This window comes from Pelodiscus sinensis, chromosome 25 (genome assembly GCF_052426305.1).
Source record: "Pelodiscus sinensis isolate ZL-2025 chromosome 25, ASM5242630v1, whole genome shotgun sequence".
NCBI lineage: Eukaryota > Metazoa > Chordata > Testudines > Trionychidae > Pelodiscus > Pelodiscus sinensis.
In genome coordinates this window covers 3,746,099-3,762,426 of record NC_143076.1, presented here as the reverse complement: position 1 = coordinate 3,762,426, position 16,328 = coordinate 3,746,099, and the positions used below count along the sequence as shown (strand labels likewise).

Here is a 16,328-nt window from a genome sequence, read left to right as displayed (position 1 = left end):
TGGAGCACACAAAACCTGGACCCCACTAAGTTCTAGTGTGCGAGGGGGATGTGGGGAGGGTCTTTCTCCGTCTCAGTCGGGGGCCACGTCAGTGAGGGTTTGTCTTTTTTATTTTTTGCTTCTCACTTGTGTGCACCCCCGACTGATTTTTGTGTGTGTCAGCAGCCCCTGACCCCAAAAGGGTTCCCCAAACCTGAATTTTAAATGCTGATCCCATTTTATTTTCTTCGGGGGTAGTGCAGCTTTAGCCAAAGCATAAAGCAAACTCTACCAAGTGTAGAAAAAAAATCACCCTGATGTGTCCTTTTTGACAAACTGACCTGTGGGTCACAACCTGAGTTTATTGATCTGTGGGGCCTTGTCTGGGTATCGAGCCTGTTTTCTGGACTTTGGTTGCAGCTGCATTCCTGACTTCTGAAAGAGTAGGGGGTGTGGACTTCCACTAGGAGTAACCACTGGGAAGGAAGTAATGTTCATTAAGTGTGTTTCATGCAGAGGCAGTGCAGGACTAAGCATGCTCAGTGCAAAAGCTTGTCTCCTTTGCCTGTCAAGCCCTATGTTTGAACTCGTTCCAGAATACTGGATTTACTTTTCACAAGGAAAGAATACCTGACTGGACTGCATTTTTCCTTCTTTCTTCTGTGTAGTAACCAGAAGATTGGAAACAGTATTCTTTTATGATCAATTCAGTCTCAGTAATACAATGTTGTTGAATGCAAATATCACCATGGCAAGAGAGAAAGAAGAGGAAACTTTGCTACCTGTAAAGTGAAGACTTCTTCTTAGGTCAGTAAAGAGAGTGAATAGAAACTATGTTTTCCAAGTACTTTTGGCAATAGTTTAATGTTGTTTCCAACTCCACCCCACCTCCTCAGATACTTTAACTTAAATTAAAGCACACTTTTAAAAAAGTTAATTTTCTAAGCTAATCAGCAGCTTTATTGTTGTTCAGTATTTCTGATCAGATAAACCTGTTTTATATGAAAATGTTGCGACAAAAGTTTATGTATTTATTCTTTGTTGGGGGAAACTCCACTTCTGAAAATGTGATACTGTTGACTTTAGCAGTTAAAAAAAGAATTTAAAACCTCAGTGCTTTGCTTCTATACTGTGCGTGTAAAGTTTTTAAAAGGTTATTCCTCTCTGTCCCCCCCCCCCCCAGCTGAAAAGAGGACACTTTCTTGAAGAATATATCTTATCAAGCAAATGTTGTGGCTTGTTCAGATAGTCATTTCCAATCTGAATGTAGATGCTTTGCATATTAATGTATGGCTGTAGTTCTTTCTGTGAAATTTATTTTTTGATTTGTTGCCAGGAGGTGGGAGAAGGAGATTTTACTTTTAAAAAATAGGCTTGGAATGGTGGACGCTTGCCTTCTGAAATAATTTAAGAACTTTAAGCTTTTTTGTGTAAGAGCTTACTTAAAAGTATCCATCACAGAGATTTTTAAACACTTTTAACTTTTGTGGAGCGGAAAGCACAATCTTGTTGTACTGCCTAATGGAGAATTTTCTAAATATAGCCAAGTGTTCAAGGAAGAAAATGACTTATTAAATAAAGGTAGACTCAAATATTAGACTTTAAAAAGGAGTTTTTAGCCCATGGCTTTCCTGTGTTTTCATTCAATTTCAACTACTGGTAACTTCTCATTTCAAATGTACTGCAAAGGAGATTTTTCTTCAAAAAATTAACATTAAATTGAGTAACTGGGGAAAATATATATAACACTGACTATACAAATAGTATTTTGGAAGTGCCTTTTAACTCTTGAGATAATCCTGGAAATAAATGTATATGCAGAAGTAAAATAACTTTGTTGTAAACTATTTTTTTATGTTATCTAGTAGAACTAGGTGTGGAATTGTTTCTTCATAGGAAAGAAAAACATAGCTAAGCAGAAGGAAGGTTACTGATAGATTAGGAATGGCATGTGCTGTTTTGGAGATAGAAATGCACAGGTCTTACTGCTAAGTGATTGTAAGTGAAAACTCTGCAACTTTGTAAGTAGTAAATCGGCAGTTTTATTTTCCAATAACAGGGGTGAGTGTAGACTGGAAATGATGAGATTATCTAGCCTGTTCCCTTTGGTTCTTTCATTGATTTGTATTGGGGTCACCTGCTACCTGCAGAAGAGAAGAGGGGCAAGGAATATCTGTGGCCAAACAAAAGGACCGTGAAAATGACCAGATCTGAAACACTCTAAAGCCTTTCTTTTTTTCACCGTTCTTCACGTTGGCTTCAAGCAAGTGTTTGGCTGGAAGGACAGGAAAAGGTCTGCCCCTGCTGTGGTTTAGCAACCAACCTGCAGAGGAACATGGAGTCAGTGTGATCTATTGGGCACAGGACACCTGGATTCTATTTCTGTGTTGCTGGGGGCAGGTAATTTCTGCCTCTTTGTGCTTCAGAAAGGGATAGAATCACATAGTCACCTTGTTTGTAAAGTTCTATGAGGCCATTTGTTTCATATTTGCAGAGTGGAGAGAGGCTTACCATGCACACAGATCTGGATTTCCAACACTGCTATATTTGAGGTTCTTCAGCTCCCGAGATTTTGCTCAGGTCATGTTAGTAATAGGGATCATTCACAAATAGCCCCTCTTTCCCATCACCGCTGAAGTGAGTTTAGATCCAAGTATTCATGCTGGCCCCACCTCTAGTGCAAGATAGAAATCATTTTTGGAAGATTGCAACCCATCTACAGGCGTAAGCTTTAGCAACAGTTAGTGTCTTAGGAGGTATAGATGGGAAAGCGCTATTAGAATGTTGGATCCCCACCAAGGGAAAGCCCAATAGTAGATGACCATCATTCTGTTTAATGGGTACTGCCCAGTTCCCATTTACCACAGTTCCTCAAGGGTGGACCAGTCAGCTAATAACCTGTCATCCACTTGGCCTCACAGCATCTTTATTTTTATCTCTTCTCTCTTGTTTTTTTCACACTACAAACACCCTGGTGCTTTTATTCCACACATGAACTTTAAAACTTCTGAATAAAAAAAATGTGACCGTAATTTCTTTAGTGCCCAAGCTCTCACCCATATCCGGTGCTGTCCATAGCCAACATGTATTCAATGCATGTTGCTCCCCTGTCTGTTCTGCTCTCACACTCATGCTGTGAGTCTGGGACTGCCGAACAATTTAAATGGGGTGGTGGTGGGGGGAAGTGCTATAATGAGTTTCCTTGTTCTAATTCCCATCTGTGATTCTGCTCACTCTCCCTGCTTAAAATATGGGGCAAAACTTTTGAAACTGCCACACAGACGAATCAGAAGTGAACGTGTGATGGAGGAAGTATGAGAAACAGACAAATGGGATGTTCTCTGCTACCCCAAAACAGCAAGCTACATTTGCTCTGAGAATGAGCAGCCCTATGGGTTGGAGTGGGATGGGGCAGAAACAAAATTGTCCTAAAGTTTCAGAAGTGACTAACGATTGTGGGCGCCTGTCTTCAGATGCTTTAGAGACCTGATTTCAAGGTCAGTGCTCAGTGCTTTCTGACAATCCAGGCCCCTTTGAAGTGTCATACCTTGGGCACTTTTGAAAACCAGTCTCAATACACCCGTATCTCTAGCTAGGTCCATTTGTACCATTGAGGCTTATGGAGCAGATATCGGAAAATGTCATCATACTGTCAGGCAATTAGAAATGTGTGTGAATACGGTGGAGGCGCTCAGTGTCATGGGGTAGACAGTATAGCTTTGCTTATTCTGTTTATTTGGTGTGATCTTGAGCAGCTGTCACAAATGGGCTCCGCAAACCTTCTTTGCCTACCCTCTGAAAAGGTCTGGTGCAGAAATGCAGAGCAACGTCTCCTTTGGCATCGAAAGTAGCACTGCATGCACAGGCTGTTCTGCACAGTCAGGAAGGGATGTGGAATCTTGCTCTGTACTTCTGCCTTATACAGAGGACCCTTCAGAAGACTCCTGAGCAGGGCAGCAGGAAGCATTTTGGGTTCATCTGTATTTCTAGCCTTAGTCCTGATTTTGATTGATACTGACTGTCCTCATCCTCCTTCTGAAACCCATGACTGTGCCGTCTTCCATCGCCCTCCCTCTGCATCCCATAGGAATAAAATGGTAGCAATGACTGGGACATGGGGAAAACTTGGGAATCAGAAGCGGCATCATCAGGAGCATGCTTAGAAGGTTATATTGAGCTGACTATACTGAAGCCCATTTACTGCAAATCCTAGCATTTCCCATGAGGGCTGCATCTCAAGCTAGTAAGTGTTCAGGCAAAGCTATTCTAAGGCCAGGTCTACTCTGGAGGAGAAAGTCAACTTAATACACAGCTCCAGCTACAAGAACAGCATAGCTGGAATCGACGTACTTTAAGTTGAATTTCTGCAGAGTCTACACTTTGGGAGGTTCCCTTACTCTTCACGACCCCGTGGAGTACCAGGGTCGACGGGGGATCTGTGAGAAGTTGATTTAGTGGGTCCTTACTAGACCTGCTAAATCAAACTTCAGAAGATCGCTCTCTAGGGGTAGACCTGGCCCGACTTTGCTTACATTATTGGCTTCCCCCACTGTAACTCATTTATGGGTACAGCTAGATGGCGAGGATCTATCTGAAAAAGATACGCAAAATGTGGTCTGTATTTTGCGTATCTTTTTCCGATACTTTTGTCGGAAGAGGCTTTTCTGAAATTTGGCCCATTTATACTGGACCAAATTTTGGAAAAAACCCTCTTTTGAAAGCCCCCTTCTTCCTCATGGAAGGAGGAATACAGTGGCTTCCGAAAGAGCGCGTTTGCTCTTCCGCAAAAAAAAGCAGAAGAGCAAACGCGTTCTCTGGATGCGGTGGAGGTTTTTCGGGATACCAGAGGTATCACAACCTCTCCCCCTCCCCCCGCAGTCTAGCCATACCCATTATATCATTTGGTTGGTAGGCCAGCTTAACTGAAAGAGGAAAGAATTTGTATCCCATGCCCCTCAGTTACTGAAATGAAACCCCTGACCCAGTGGTATCAGTCCCCAAGTGCCAGCCATAGTTCTAAGTGCTGCTAGCAATCAGAATGAAATTTAGCAATCTCAGTCCTCTGTGGACTAGCAGGAGCAAGGAGCACTATGGAGCCTTTTTAGAGAGAGACATGCAAAACCTGTCCACATTAAGAGATAAGACAACAGTATTGGAATTCTCTCCCAGGGGCATGTATAAACTGAAGACCCCTTCTTTGCCATGACAGAGATGAGGCTGCACGTATAGCCACATCATTGCTGTCTGGGGTTGGGGCATAGGATGGGGGCAATGACCACAACCAGAATACAAACGTTCAGAGCTTTATTTGTGACATTTTAAGACAAAAATGTGTTTATTCTTACAGGTCGCAGGGGAGATAAGGCCATTACATTTATAGTATTGTCCACAGACTTCATAAAAGTGAGTACATAATTCAGAGTTATGTTGTTTTCAATACGGGGAGAAGTTTTGGTTCTACTTATCAAAGAATAATACACTGAAGCAGAACAGGTCCCTAACTCCCATAGAGAGTCAATGGGAGTTGGGGATGTGACCAATTTTAGGAACTTTTGAAAATCTCACTAGGTTCCTATTTGCATCTTTAGGTGCCTACAGACATTTGTAAATCTGGCCCTAAGTCTCATTGCCCTTCCATACATCTTATGCTTTAAATGCTTAAGTCATTTTGAAGATGACTCTTAAAGGTTTCCTAAGCCACATAGGTGGTTTTCACAATGTTGCCCATCTGCTTTAAAATAACACATGAAAAAAATGAATGTAAGACAAGGTTTTGGCTGCTGTTAATGGTTTCTGCATTGTAAAAGGATTTTGACTAAAGAGTCAATGACAAAGAGGCATAAACTTGGAGTATAGTTTAGCTGCTAAATTCAGGTTTAAATCTGTATTTGCCAGAGCCTGAAAAGTTCAGAAGTGTTTGGATCCAGAATTAGAGTTTGGCCCATTATAGATGGCAAAAATAGTTTTGAAATGTGTTTCTGAACTGTGATCCCCACTAAGTTTAGGTGTCTAGGGCTTTGTTTTAGCCATTACAAAGGTAGGAAACTACCACTGTTCCCTATAAGCTGAGTGGTTTGGCAGCCACCCAGGGGAGATTAAAATGCCACCCATATGATTAGCTGAGTTCCCACAGTGCCCACAGCCAACAGCATATATTACTACTGATGGTGCACATCCACACATGCCTCAGTGCACATAACAACAATCATTCTGCACATTGAGGGGGGAATAGAGGGAACATTGGAAACCACTGCAAAACTCACTGTTAATGTTGATCCTCTGCATACAAAATTTGAAGGTGTCTGAATCTGGGCCTTTGATCTGGGCCATATCCCTAGCAGAAAACAAGTGGTGAAATACCCTGCACTGACAAGTAAGGACTCTGAAAGAACAGGTGTCTTTTCTGAACTGCTTCTCTAGTATTCTTAGGGTTCAGGTGGTTGACTAAATGAGCATTGTGTGCACCAGGCAGCAGGGTTTAGGGTTGTTCTCAAGTGCCTTTGTTTGCAGTATGTAAAGCCATCAATGCATCATTCCTTCTGCTTCAGCTCTTTGCGACTCCCGTCTTCTCTATTGATTTTGCACAGAACTTAGTGCCCTGGAAAGTGTGACCTGTACTGCTGGCTAATTTATTTCTGTCATGCTTGTAGGATTTGGGGAGGGTGATGGCGGGGCAGGGGACAATGAATTCAAGATGTGGAATATATATCCCAAGCTCTGAAACCCTCACAGATTTTCCAGTATCCCAAATCCCCTAGTTTGTATTCTGTACAACGTCAGATAAAAAGGGAAATCAAATTCACATAACTAATCAGGCAATTCACCGGAATGAACTCTTCTTGGTGACGTATGCCTGGGCTAATATTTATTCAAAGTTTGCTAGATTTCAAAATCAATTTTTAAACTCTCTGATTTATGAGCTTGAACCAAAAGCCCAGATCTGAGCTCCCTAAAACCTGCTTTAATCTGAGCACTGCTGCTTGAGCTCATCTGTGTTTATTTCATGGAAGTTGGAGGAGTTGGATTTTATTTGTGTTGAAAATTCACGTTGGCTTAGAGTGGGTGGTGGTTGAAAGATACATAGTTGCTTTTATTTTAATATTGTAATTGGGATTGTTTATCCAATGGACACAAATATTAGTCTTCTCTGTCCCAGTTTTCTTTAATCAATGAAATGACATTTGCATTAGATATGTGAGTTAAAGAAATTGCTCCAAGTCTATAAATATTTATGAGCAGATTCTGTCCCCCTGCTTACATTGACTAGTAACTTTCTGTCTGAGTAGTCCCTTTGAAATCATTGGCCCTTGCTCTCAGATGTAGTGCTTTATACCATGACTTAGTCTCAGCGAGTTCCCTGAACTTTGGAAAAGAGCAGTGAACTTTTTGGCTCTGATTGAAATCGTGTGACATTCATGGCGGTATCATGATTTCAGTGGGCAACTGGGTGGAACTCAGCAGTTTTGCTTGGAGATTCTGAGTTGATTAGAACCCAGAATGCTAACCCAGAATAGGAGTGCTGTGGGTTTAAGAATCAAAATCAAAGTGCGAGCCCCACGTGAAGCAAAACTGTTGCCTATCCTGAAGCTGGAACTCTGGGAGTTGGAGGAGTCAAACACTGTCCCAGAATTCCCACACTCATTTACACAATTACCCTCTTTCTGTTGTCCTTATATGTACCCATGGGTCTGTGAACTTCACTCCAATTCATCTGATGAAGTGGGTTTTATTCATGAAAGCTTATGCTCTAATAAATTTGTGAGTCTGTAAGGCCTTGTCTACACTAAAAGGAAGATTGTTGCTGCCGCAAATGATCTTCCAGAGCTTGATTTAGCGAGTCTAGTAAAGACTTGCTAAATCGAACTCAGAGGATGCCCCTGCCAGCATTTTTCAAGGAGTAAAGGAAGCTGATGGAAGTGTTGCTCACACCAGCCTCCCACTGTGGGGACGCTGCCAAGCTCAGCTTAAGGTTAGCCAGCTCCAGTTACATATTTTATGCTGCTGGCTCTAGTGTAGACTGGCCTATGGTGCCACGGGAAGCCTTGTTGTTTTTGTAGATACAGACTAACATGGCTCCCACTTTGAGACTTTTCACTTGGGATACAGGGGTTTGTTTGGGTCCACCACAGTGCAAAGCCCTGTGTGGGCCCATGATTATGGAAAGCTCAGTGAACCTTTCAGCAAACCTGACCTGAGGGTTAGGTTTGTAATACAAAGTCAAACGAGGTGATCATCACTCGCCTTGGGGTTCCAGTGAACCCATTTCACATAGTTACAAATATTTTGTTGCAAACATCTTACATGTTAAACTGTCCTGTGCATTTCCAAAGAGCCTAAGACCGACACCCGAGTGAGGACCATGCATTTGGGGGAGAATTTTGAAGGCGAAGATGTACATTCAGTGCAAGGTCAATAAGACTGTCCCCAGGCTGTGGGATAAAAACTGAATTTTGGAATAGTACATGTCTCACTTTCACTGTACTGCTCTGTCTGCCTTGCAGCAAATATGCCCTTGAGTTACAAACTCTGTCAACACACTTAGGTTCTGAGTTGTATCACTAAGAGGCTAGGACCACGCACCCAACCAGATAGGCGCCCAGTGTCTGATCATGTCAGTATTTGTATTTCTTGCCCTTCCTTCCCCCCACTGGTCATGATGGGATAGGTCCTAACATTAAACTTGGTTTTCTCACGGCATTGCCCCCATCGAGGATCAGAGTGAAAGAGAGTGTGACTCTGAAAAGAAAAGGTCTTTTGGTTTATACATGGCTCCTTGAGTCACTAAAAAGCCCATGAGAAAGACAAACACACACACTTTAAATGAAAAATACTAAACCCCATACCTAAAACTTTATACAGCATCCTGGGCTGGATTCGTCTCTGCCTTTCACCAGTTCTAGACTGGTTTAATTCTCGTGACTGGAGTTACTTGTTCTGGTATAACCGAAAGCAAATTCAAATTCACTTTTTTCACTTAAAACCATTGGAAAAAAGCTGCCTGAGGCTTTTCTCTCCTTCAAAATGTCAGTGCAAACTTACATTGCCAGGGAGAGGAACTTCTGGAAAAAATTATTTAAAAAACAATTTGCAATTGTATTCCCCCTCTCAAATTCAGAAAATGTTGACCAGTTTTAATTTTTATTATTTTTTCAGCACTCGAGAGTGTGCCAAGCCTTTTGCAGAAACAAATTAAGGCTGTCCTGTGCTGAAGATTAACTGACATATGATGCAGCTCACAAGGGTCAAAAACAAGCATCAAAGGGGCAAAGGGAGAGGAAAAACAGCATCATAATAATGAGATCATGTTGTTACACAAAACAGCCTGTACAAATGGTTCCCCTAAGGGCTTAATCTAGTGTTCATTGAAGTGGAGGGAAAGAGTCCTAGTGACTTCAATGAGAGTTAGAAAAGGCCATAAATTACAACTTTTCTCTATACATAGCTATATTTGAAAGATTTGGTCTTGACCATGCATATAAGGCAGTAATCTCTCATGCATAGTGCTTTACTATGAGTATATTTATTTGGTTGCAGGCAATGTTCCCTCCAATCTTTTCCATCCATGTGTGGAATACGTTTTTGATGTGCAACAAGGAATCAGTAGAAACAAAGCACCTAGCTGTGGGTGCCCTGCTGTTCAGCTGGGTGACATTTGACACCCTCCTGCGGGCCACACAAGTGCACAGCTTACAGGGAACACTGATTGCATTTACATGCTGTACAGACACCAAATGGGAAGCTGGACTCCATCGTGCTACACACAGAACACACACAAAACAAAAAAATGGTGCCTTCTCAAGAAGCATATGCCACTTCTGTTTGTTACTATCTCAGTGTAAGCCATATAATAATACTATCTAGCTCTTGTATAGCACTTTTCATTAGTAATTCTCAAAATGCTTTATAAAGGGAAATAAGAAGATGGGGAAACTGAGGTACAGAGCAGGGAAGAGACTTGTGCAGGGTCATCAGGCTGGTATTTTCCTCTTGAGTACATTGAAGTATCACAAGCATGGTTACAGGCTGGGGACCGACTGGCTAAGTAGCAGTTCTGCAGAAAAGGACCTGGGGATTACAGTGGATGAGAAGCTGGATATGAGTCAAAAGTGTGCCCTTGTAGCCAAGAAGGCTAATGGCATATTAGGTTGCATTAAGAGGAGCATTGTCAGCAGATCTAGAGAAGTGATTATCCCCTTTATTCGGCATTGGTGAGGCCACATCTGGAGTATTGTGTCCAGTTCTGGGCCCCCCATTATAGAAAGGATGTGGATGCATTAGAGAAGGTCCAGCGGAGTGACCAAAATGATTAGGGGCTGGAGCACATGACCTATGAGGAGAGACTGAAGGAATTGGGTTTGTTTAGTCGGCAGAAGCGAAGAGCGAGGGGGGATTTGATAGCAGCCTTCAACTTCCTGAAGGGAGATTCCAAAGAGGATGGAGAGAGGCTGTTCTCAGTAGAGACGGATGGCAGAACAAGGAGCAATGGTCTCAAGTTACAGTGGGGGAGGTTTAGGTTGGATATTAGGAAAAACTATTTCACTAGGAGGGTAGTGAAGCACTCGGATGGGTTCCCTAGAGAGGTGGTGGAATCTCCATCCCTAGAAGTTTTTAAATCTCAGCTTGATGAAGCCCTGGCTGGGTTGATTTAATTGGGATTGGTCCTGCCTTAGGCAGGGGACTGGACTTGATGACCTCCTGAGGTCTCTTCCAGCTCTATGATTCTATAAGTTCTTGCTCCTCTAGGCTATATGCATGTGGGTTGCCCAATTATTGTGATGGGTGCCATACAAATATGTATCATTCATTATTCTTATTTGGAGCCTTTAGTCCACTGGTTTTGCTTGTGGAGTTTTGTTTTACATTTGTGCGCTTTCTATGCTTCTTGTGTAATTCTTGTATAGCATGCTCTGTGCAAAACCTAGGTCTGGGCTAAACATGGTGACATCTGTCTGGTTTTTGCATGTACTGTAATATAGAATATGAATGTTTCCTCTTGTGAACAAGTTGTGCTTCTTCGGAAGAGAGGCTTCTTAGAAGCTTCACTGTTTGTTGTTACTACCACAGCCACGAGTCTTCATTTTAGTCACCATTAGTGTCAGCAAAGGCAGTGTACACATTTGGTTGTTCTCTCTCCCTTTCTCCACCACAGGCATAACACAATGCTTGTAATGCCGTAGGTTACAGCTGCCGGAATCACAGTTTATATAAAAGAGGTTGGGGGCAGTAAGATGAGTGCTTGGGTGGCCACTCAGGAGAGATTCAAATGCCACCCAGTTGATTGGCAGAGCACCCACAGCTGGCAGCAAGTGCATATAACAAAATTTATTCCACATATGGATGGAAAAAATAAAGGGAACATTGGTTAGGGGGAAGGACTGGAGCTTGATGATGATGACCATAGAATCATAGAATACTAGGACTGGAAGGGACCTCGAGAGGTCATCGAGTCCAGTCCCCTGCCCTCATGGCAGGACCAAATACTGTCTAGACCATCCCTGATAGACATTTATCTAACCTGCTCTTAAATATCTCCAGAGATGGGGATTCCACAACCTCCCTGGGCAATTTATTCCAGTGTTTCACCACCCTGACAAATAGGAACTTTTTCCTAATGTCCAACCTGAACCTCCCTTGCTGCAGTTTAAGCCCATTGCTTCTTGTTCTATCCTCAGAGGCCAAGATGAACAAGTTTTCTCCCTCCTCCTTATGACACCCTTTTAGATACCTGAAAACTGCTCTCATGTCCCCCCTCAATCTTCTCTTTTCTGAACTAAACAAGCCCAGTTCTTTCAGCCTTCCTTCATAGGTCATGTTCTCTAGACTTTTAATCATTCGTGTTGCTCTTCTCTGGACCCTCTCCAATTTCTCCACATCTTTCTTGAAATGCGGTGCCCAGAACTGGACACAATACTCCAACTGAGGCCTAATCAGTGCAGAGTAGAGCAGAAGAACGACTTCTCGTGTCTTGCTCACAACACACCTGTTAATGCATCCCAGAATCATATTTCCTTTTTTTGCAACAGCACCACACTGCTGACTCATATTCAGCTTGTGGTCCACTATACCCCCTAGATCCCTTTCTGCCATACTCCTTCCTAGACAGTCGCTTCCCATTCTGTATGTGTGAAACTGATTGTTCCTTCCTAAGTGGAGCACTTTGCATTTGTCTTTATTAAACTTCATCCTGTTTACCTCAGACCATTCCTCCAATTTGTCCAGATCATTTTGAATTAAGACTCTATCCTCCAGAGCAGTCGCAACCCCTCCCAACTTGGTATCATCTGCAAACTTAATAAGCGTACTTTCTATGCCAATATCTAAATCGTTGATGAAGATATTGAAAAGAGCCGGTCCCAAAACAGATCCCTGCGGAACCCCACTAGTTATACCGTTCCAGCAGGATTTTGAACCATTAATACCTACTCTCTGAGTACGGTTATTCAGCCATGATGATTAGAGCTAAACACCTAAGGGTATGTCTAGACTATGTTCCTCTTTCAAAAGAGGAATGCAAATGAGGGAAATAAAAAATGCAAATGAAGCACGGATTTACAAATCTCACACTTCATTCGCATAATCTCTTCAGCTAGCTTTTTCTGGAGATTTTTTTTGGAAAAAAAAAAAGCAGTCTAGCGGGGGTTCTTTCAAAATAAACCCCTTTTTCAAAAGAATCCTGTAAATCTCATTTTTCCAGGAATAAGCGTTCTTTTAAAAAGGGGGTGTTTTTTGAAAGAACCCCGTCTAGACTGCTTTTTTTTCATAACAATCTCTTCCGAAAAAGCGGTTAGATGAGATTATGCAAATGAAGTGCGAGATTTGTAAATCAGCAGTTCATTTGCATTTTTGATTTCCCTCATTTGCATTCCTCTTTCGAAAGAGGAATGTAGTCTAGATGCACCCTCTAGTTTAGATTGAGGTCTCAACATACAGGGTGCTGTATATACATAATAAGAGAGGGTCCCTACCCTGATCAACTCTTAAATGGACAAGACAGTCAGAGATTAGAAGAGGGAAAATATTATTCCCATTTGCGGAGAGGAAGCAGAGGCAGAGAGGGTAAGTGACTTTCCCATGTCATACAGGAAGTCTGTGGCAGAGTCAAGAACCTCCTGAGTTCTAGTCCAGTGCATTATCCACACAATCAGCCCTTCTGTCAATATATCCTGCTCCAGCATATAGACTCCATGGCAGAGGAGCTTGTTAACTCATTTTACTGAACTCTTGTCATGAATTCTGTGTATATGCTGGTGAATCTTCTTTCTTTCTCCAAAACTAGATGACTGAGTAACAAAATGGCAGATGAATTTTGATTTTGATAAATGCACAGTTATGCGTATTGGAAAACATAATTTCAACTATATGTATAAAATGATGGAGACAAAATTAGCTATTAACACTCAAGAGAGAGATGTTGGAGTCATTGTGGATAGTTCTCTGAAAACACCCACTCAATGTGCAGCAGCAGTCAAAAAAACAAACAGAATGTTAGGAATTATTTAAAAAGTGATTGAGAATAAGACATAGAATATCTTATTGCCTCTATATAAATCCTTGAGTACTGCATGCAGATGTAATCATCTCAACTCAAAAAAGATATCTTGGCATTGGAAATAGTTTAGAAAAGGGCTACCAAAATGATTAGCGGTATTGAATGGCTGACCTGAGGAGAGATGGATAAAATTGGGACTTTTCAGCTTGGAAAGGACATGACCAAGGTGGGATATGGTAATGGTCTATAAAATCATGACTGATGTGGAGAAAGTGAATAAAGAGGAGTTGTTTACTCCTTCCCATAACACAAGAACCAAAATTAATAGGTAGCAGGTTTAAAACAAACAAAAGGAAGTACTACTTCATACAACACACAGTCAACCTGTGGAACTCCTTGCCAGAGGACCTTGTGAAAACCAGGACTTTAACTGGGTTAAAAAAAGAAGTTAAGTTAAGTTCATGGAGGTTAGGTCCATCAATGGTTGTTAGCCAGGAGAGGTAGCAATGGTGTTCCTAACCTCTGTCAGAAGCTGGGAATAGGTGACAGGAGAGGGATCACCTGATGATTCCCTGTTCTGTTCATTCCCTCTGAGGTGGCTGGCATTGGTCACTGTCGGCAGACAGGACACTGGACTAGACTGACCTTTGGTCTGAGCCAGTCTGCCCGTTCTTATGAGCAAATGGAGACCAAACCACAATGAACCCTGCCAAGGTATTGTGGGTCACTGCTGCTGAAGTGGAATATAAAACCAAGGTCCTGTGTATTTGTTCTTGTTAAAAATCTTTTCATAAATGAGTAGCTGTTAACGACAGTGTCTGAGTCAGGTTCCAGTTTGGCTATTTGCTTCAGGGGGTAGCCGAGTTAGTCTGTTACAGAAAAAAAACAAGAAATGGTCTGGTAGCACTTTATAGACTAATGAAATATGTAGATGATATCATGAGCTTTCGTGGGCACAGCCCACTTCTTCAGATGACCGGAGTTATGAGTTGGGGATATGAAAACTTGAAATGAATAGGAGAGGGGAAGGGGAGGGGGGAGAGAAAGAAAAAGGGAGGGGGTGAGAGACGGAGCATCATTAAGTATCTGGAGAATGGGTACTTAAACCTAAGCAGATAAAAATCAAAGTCAATAGATAAAGTCCTAAAACAGGAAGGATACCACTCAGGGACCTGTTAGCACCTTCAGTGGTTATTAAGTAGGTCGAGTCCCGACCAGCCCATATCACCACTGAGTACATTAGCATGTGAATTGAATTTGTGGATGAACTGGGATTCCAGGGCTTCTCTGTGTAGAGCTGGTTTGAGTCAAGACAGATATTTGCAGGTATGTCAGACAAGCTGAAAATGCTAGCTGAAATGTTAGGCAAGCTGAAATGCTCACCAACAGGCTTCTGTATATTCCCTTTACGTATATGTGATTTGGGTCCATTGATTCTTTCCCGCAGAGACCGTCCAGTTTGTCCAATATATATAGCAATGGGGCACTACTGGCATTTCATGGCATAGATCAAATTACTGGATGTACAGTCAAATGACCCTTTGATTTTGTGGCTTATGTTATAGACTCATAGCCTTTAAGGTCAGAAGGGACCATCATGATCATCTAGTCTGACCCTCTGCACAGTGCAGGCCACAGAATCTTACCCACCCACTCCTGGAATAATCCTCTCACCTATATCTCAGGGTACGTCTACACTACAGCGCTAGTTCGAACTAACTTAGTTCGAATTAGTTAATTCGAACTAAGCTAGTTCGAACTAACGCATCTAGAACTAAAAACTAGTTCGAACTAGCGTTTTGCTAGTTCGAACTAGTAAGTCCACATTGAGTGGACTCTGAACAGGGCTTAAGGATGGCCGGAAGCAGTGCCGGCAGGGCATAAAAGGAGGACTTAGAGCATGGAGATGCTGTCTCAGGCTAGCCGAGGGCTGCGCTTAAAGGGTCCCGACCCCCACCCCGGACACACAGTTCTAAGGGGTGCCCCGCTTGCAAAGAAGTTCTGGCTTGGAGTGCCCTGAGTGCCCACACTGGGCACATCACACCACTCGGCCATCAGCCCGGCTGCACTTGCCGCAGGCTGCCATCTGGGGAGAGGGAGTAATTGGGGGGCTGCAGGAGAGCTTCCACCCCCAGAAGCCCGCAGAGACAGCCCAGTCCTCCCCATCGGGGGCTCGTACCCCATTCCTCCCTCACCTCCTTCCACTTACCCTTCCTTAGCCCCCCTTCTTATTGATGTACAAAATAAAGATAACGTTTCTTCCAACATTGACTCTGTCTTTATTGAACAAAACTGGGGGAGACTGGGAAAAGGAGGTGGGAGAGGGGAAGAGAAAGGCTGGGAGAGGGGAGGGCAACTAACATGATCAGGGGTTGGGAACAGGTCCCAGATGAAGAAAGGCTACAGAGACTGGGACTGTTCAGCTTAGAAAAGAGGAGACGGAGAGGGGACAGGATAGAGGTCTCTAAAAGCAGGGGTTGGGTGGAGAGGGTGCATTCAGAAAAGTTCTTCCTGAGTTCCCATAAAGAAGGACTAGATGACACCAAAGGAAAGGAATGGGTAGCAGGCTTCAAACTAGTAACAGAAAGTTGTTCTTCACAAAGCAAAGAGTCAACCTGTGGAACTCCTTGCTGCAGGAGGCTGTGAAGGCTAGAACTGGAACAGAGTTTAAAGGGAAGTGAGATCAAGTCATGGAGGTTGGGTCCATGGAGTGCTATTAGCCAGGGGGTAGGAGTGGTGTCCCTGCCCAAGGTTTGTGGAAGGCTGGAGAGGGATGGCACGAGACAAATGGCTTGGTCACTGTCTTCGGTCCATCCCCTCCAGGGTCCCTAGGGTTGGCCACTGTCGGCAGACAGGCTAC

The 16,328-nt window shown here is 42.9% G+C and overlaps 1 long non-coding RNA gene across 2 annotated transcripts in view; it reads left to right on the top strand.

Annotated features, from left to right (window-relative positions):
• The first annotated feature begins 496 nt into the window (after window positions 1-496).
• LOC142824446 (uncharacterized) overlaps window positions 497-16,328 on the top strand; it is a 108,987-nt gene continuing 93,155 nt past the window's right edge. For both annotated transcript variants that reach the window (XR_012899319.2, XR_012899320.2), the window contains exons 1-2: window positions 497-786; window positions 5,327-5,382. This is a non-coding gene — a long non-coding RNA (uncharacterized LOC142824446). The remainder of the gene's footprint in view (window positions 787-5,326; window positions 5,383-16,328) is intronic.